This window comes from Marmota flaviventris, chromosome 20, assembly GCF_047511675.1.
Source record: "Marmota flaviventris isolate mMarFla1 chromosome 20, mMarFla1.hap1, whole genome shotgun sequence".
Taxonomy (NCBI): Eukaryota; Metazoa; Chordata; class Mammalia; order Rodentia; family Sciuridae; genus Marmota; species Marmota flaviventris.
In genome coordinates, this window is record NC_092517.1 from 11,760,154 (window position 1) to 11,766,153 (window position 6,000).

Genomic DNA, 6,000 nt, shown 5'->3' on the forward strand with positions numbered 1-6,000 from the left:
AGTTTTGTTACTTTGCTAGGGAAGGAGAAGGGCAACAGACTCACATCACAGAAGCTGCCATTCCAACTGAAAACAGGGGGAGGAGGGAATTTAAAAAGGAGGACACAGGGCTGTTTTCCAGGATCATTATCAGCAAATCTAATTAATATTTACCTTATCTGAAAGAGCTGTTGTTCCAATTTTCAGATCCAGAGTTTTTTTACCCTTGTGAACAGAAAATAGAAGGGCAGATACTCCACAAAGGACAAGAAGAATATTAATCTTTCTTTCCTCACAGTTGTGGAGGGGATGAGGGAGAAAAAGAAAGGAAAAAATATCCATTTAAAAATAAGCTGCCAGGGGTTGAGTAACAAGATTTATATTCAGAGCATAAAATGGACCTCTGTTATAGTATATGGAAGAGCCTTGTACATGAATTCGGAAAGACTCTACTTTATAGAGTCCTGCTTTTCTCACTTAGTATTGGATTATACAAATAGGACAAGTCACACATTTTGGGCCCTTTTCAGCTTCATGGTAAGACTTGGTGTCCAACTTCCTGCAGCTTGACCTGGAATATTGATGTGCTTATAGCTGTTGTATTCTGGAATATTGTTGTGCATGTAGCAAAATAGTATATGGTACCCTCATACCAGGATTAATTTGAGTGATTATTTGGACAGGTCTCAGATACAGAAGCTCTACCAACAGAGCAAAAGTGGCTCTCTGTGAGGGAAACTTATTATTTCTACAAAGGAAATCTCCATTTGTGAGGGTATGCCCTGCTCTGTACAAGAAAGAGAAGGATGGCTTTAAAATGCTAGAAACTTACCAGTGAGAAGGCACAGCTCAAATCTTTGGGACAACCCTTACCCTTGCTTCCTTGCTTATCCTGGATATCTCCCCATAACTAGCCTTCTCCATACCTCTTTTGTTTCTATGGACAATGCTATGTTAAACTGAATTCAAAGTCATTTATTTAATTTCTCTGAGTATCTCCCACATATTCATGAGGTATGCATATTAGTAAATGTCAGGATCTTTCTTCCTTCCTTCTTTTCTCCTCATTCCCTCCCTCCCTGAATTGAACCTGGGATGCTTAACCACTGAGTCACTGAGTCACATTCCCAGCCCATTTGTATATGTGTATATATGTATATATATATATATATATATATATATATATATATATATATATATATATTTGTCAATTGTTGGGGATGCAAATCACGTCAAGATGGCGCCTGGCACTTTGCCAGGAGGAGTGGTTTGTAAAGCAACGCCAGCGAGCCATTAAGATGATGAGGATTCCTTATTGGCTGACTGCTGTATCTAGCTGATGTTAATTGAGTCAAGCTGTGTGTAATTAGTTAAGTATATATACCTCTGCTGTCCCACAGAGAAGCCGCTCCTGCTACCTCGGGTGCCCGCTACTTTGAGTTCTCGCTCAGTTCCTGCTGAATTCACTGGAAATAAAGTAGTTCCCGCTTCAACCTTCAAGTTGCTTGTCACCTCTCTAGCCCAGCCGGACTATGGCAGTCAATGGACCTCTATTGTATTTATTTATATGTAGTGCTGAGGATTGAGCCCAGGGCCTCACCCGTGCGAGGCAAGCACTCTACCACTGAGCCACAACCCCAGTCCCTTCATTTTTGTTTTCTGACAGCAGAAATCCAAAACTGTTACCTCCAGATTACAAATTAGAAAAGTAGATGCTTCTCTATAAAACATACAGAAGTTTTTTTGCCTTACCCAAAACAGTGATCCCATCTTTCATTGCTGTGTAGGGTATCTTCTCTTACTATTATTGCTAAGCCTATGAGGCTCTCCCACCAAAGATTTTCCTCTGAGTCCTTCAACATACCACCACCAAGTACTTTCGTCCAAGTCCTTCAACATACAAAAACCTCTACTCGATTTTCTTGAATTAGATGCTAAAAGACCCAAGAATTAAAGTTTGCTTATTCATCCATATTAGCCTCCAAACTAACAGTACCTGTGTCTTCCAAGTTTTCTTTATTTTTTTAATCATATTTCTCTCAATACATCTGACTCTATCATGAATTCTAGAGCTATCACCTAATTGGAAAATCTATCTCCTGGAGGAACAAAACATATTAACTGATGGCCAATAGTGTTAGAATCTTTTCTGTGTATTTATTTGCAACCATGGGCAGGAAAGAGAAGAGTCTGATTTTAAGTGATTTACATATTAAGATAAGAAAAATATTCAAGAAATTCATTAATTTCACATTTTGTTCAGCTGTAAATTGTTCTGAAAAGGAGTTAAAAAACAAAACATTTTATGAACATTATATGACTTGAATAGAGCAAGATATTCTCCTCCCTAAGAAAGTCACCTTTGAATGGCAAGAAAGAAGCAAGATGTTCAGTATCTGGACCCAAAGTGAGCTAAGTAAAGGAAAACACTAGAGCAAAGAGAAGAACCATACCAGGATATCCAAAAGACAAAAGGAGTTCAGAAACTGTGCACCAAGTCAAACATGGGGGGAAATGGGAAGAATTAAAGTAGGAGACGTAGGTGGGAGAGATTGCATGGGGTCTTACAAAATAAGTGGTTTGCACTTCACCATGTATCATAGTTATATTTGTTGGCTTTAAGTATGGAAGAATTTGGTCTGATGTACAATGTTCTAGAGATTTCATTGACTCCTCTACGGAGAATGGATTATAGAGAGGCAAGAGAGGAAGTGGTGAACTTGCAAGGGATTTTCCAGAGAAGGGGTATGGAGGGAGGCTGAGCATATGTAGGACTGGAATAATGGAAACTGAATATAGACAAAATTAGGGTAAATTATTCAACTGCCTTAGTGATGGATTATCTTGTTTTAGAGTCAGGGTGAGGGATGATTCAAAAAGAAGAATAGATACTTCCTAGTTTTGGGGTATAACTGGATGGACTGTTGTCCTTTTCTGAAATGGAGTGGGAGAGGAGAGCTTGGAGTAGGGTAAGTGGATAGTTCTATTTAAAAATTTAAATTTAGAGTCTTGGGTTGTGATTCAGTGGCAGCAAGCTTGCCTAGCATGTGTGAGACACTGGATTCAGTTCTCAGCACCACATATAAATAAATAAAGGCCCATCTACAATTAAAAATAAATTTATGGATTCACATAATATTAGAGATTTTGTTTGGTTGTTTTTTTTTTTTTTTTTTTTTTGTGTGTGTGTGTGTGTGGTTTTTTGTTTTGTTTTTGTTTTTTTGGTACTAGGGATTGAACTCGGGATGCTTAAAAACTGAGCCATATACCAGCTCTTTTTACTTTTTTGAGATAGAATCTTACCAAGTTGCTCTGGGCCTCACTAAATTGCTGAGGTTAGTCTTGAACCTGTGATCCTTCTATCTCAGCCTACCTCAGTAACTGGGATTGCAGGTGTGTGCCACAGTGTTTAGCTCTTAGAGGTAGTTCTTACTTGCATACAGTGCAGAGTGACTACAGTTTCTCTTGAAGTTGAGCACTTATTTCTATAAGATCAATTTCAGGTTGTAGTCATTCATTTAACTGCCATATGAAGGAAAAAAATTGTATTCAAATAGAAAATTTACACATCTTCTGTAGGTGATTCCTCCTGGTAGTTAGATTCTATCTGTATTTATTACCAGTAGATAATTGATTGATATATAAATTATTTCCCGTCTAGTAGTGATTTTATTTCATTTTCTCCCCTCCTCTGGAAAAAAAAGGACTTTCTTGCCATTTGCAGTTCATCTCAATATTCCTTTACTCCATGTGAATATTTGCCCTTCTAACTTTTCCTTTGAATCTGTTAAAACATTTCTCTACTTCCTTCACATCATAGGAATAAAATAAAATCTTAGCATATGGTTACTTTCATATCTGTATAAAATTCATAATTTTGTCTTTACATGAGAATTTGCTCTTAACCCACATCTCACTGGTAGATCCTAAAACTTCACTCCCATGGTCAAAGGAAATTCCAAGATGTTGACCAATGAATTATTTTCAGTTTGTACCTTCTAAATCTTGTATTTATATGTGTGCAAAATATATATGAATTGTCTGTGTTTATAAGGTAACTTTGACAAATACATTTCACATAATGGAACTTCCCTAAATTAAGGTGTTTCACATGAAACCTCTAGAGTCAATTTTTCTAATATAATTACCAATACATAAATCAAATGACTCAGGTTATACCTCAGGACAAAGAACATTATGTCTTCCAGGAGGAAGGGAGAATTTTTTAGCTGTTTTAATCATCAATCCTTGAATTTCCACATGCCTTTTATGAAAATTTCAGGCATCTGCACACAACAGTATCAATTTGTCAATAATGAACGTTACCTATGATTGTTTTCAAGCAAATTCACATGTTGTCTCTGTTCTCGGAAGTGAGCACTTTAGTAACTAAGGTTTTGAGTGATGGTAACTCATTATTTTTAAGAGAAAACCTACTTGAAGCTCTATTTTATAACTATGTTAAAAATGTTGAGTTTCTGACTCAAATTGGAGAGGTTTATTTATTTATTTTTATCTTGTCAAGAAAGAAGAAAAAAATTAGGCTTCACTGACAAGGAAAATGTAAACATCACATCTTTGGCAAGTTTACTTTAAATATTTAGAAAATGATGATTTATAATTCAAAAAACATAACAATCTAATGTCATTTCCAGACCAGTATCCTGGAAAACATGTTTTCTACTTGGGTAGCACTAGTGGATCTATAGGGCACCATTTAGTTGTGTAAGTTTTTAACATTGGATATCTTCAATCATGAATTTTGTTAAATAAGAACAATCAATCTATAAAGTTTAAAATATTCTAACTTTTTAAATACCTATTCCAATCTTAAATCAAGTCTGGCCTATTTTAATAGATGTTTTAATATCTTATAAATTACTTTCTGAAATATTTTAGAGAAATAATAGGTGAAAATAATTTTGATTGCAAAATGGGAATCTGAGCAAAGAATTATAGATTTAATAGTAGTATACTAATGTACTTGTGACCTCTAGAAGAAACATATCTGTAAACAGACTGATAAGGTGGCTTGAGGATCACTGATTTTGTTTTGACATCATGATGACATAATCTCATAAGTTACCCAGAATTTATCAGATAATAAATTCTTTAAAAAAAAAAAATCTTAATTAAACCTACTTTTTCCAGGAAGGGTTGTCATTTTGGGTATATTTAGGACAACTTAAAATCAAAATACTGCATTGGTCATTGACGGTTATAGACAAAAACTAGTTTGTATTTCCTCTGGAAACTTAAGGCTGTCTACCATTTTTATGTTAAAATTTGACTTTATATTCCTTTCAAATAAAGCAGTAGTGGTAATTTTCTTACTTCGATAAGTACTTTGATTGAAGGAAGGATCCCTACAAGTATTACACATTTTATTTTTATTTCTTTAAACTTATTTAGTTGTATATGGACACAATACCTTTATTTAATTTATTTATTTTTATGTGGTGCTGAGAATCAAACCCAGTGCTTCACACGTACAAGGCAAGCATTCCACCACTGAACTACAACCCCAGCCCAGAATTACTAATTTTAAGTCTAAAACTTATATTGTTTTGATGATTGTGGTTGGACACGGGTAGACTTACAGGGGAATCTTTTCTATGTCTTATAGGGCATAATTCTAAGGTCTAAAGGGAAGTGATTGGATCCTTTCCATCACTGAGACAAAATAACTGAAAGAATTCAATTTAAAAGAAAAGGCTTATTTTGGCTTTGGCTCATAGTCTTGGAAGCTTCAGCATAGTTGGTTGGCTCATTGCTTTGGGGTCTGTGGTGAGACAGTATAGATAATGGAAGTGTGTGATAGAGTAAGCTGCTCACCTCATGTTGCTAGGAAGCAAGAGGAGAGAGAAAGGAAGGGACCAGGGTCATAGACTACCCTTCAAGGGCATGACCCCCCCCCCCATGACCTAACTTCCTGCCTCTAGGCCTCACCTCATATAGGATCCACTACTTCCCAATAGTGCCACAGTTTGGCAACCATGCCTTTAACACATGAATCTTTGG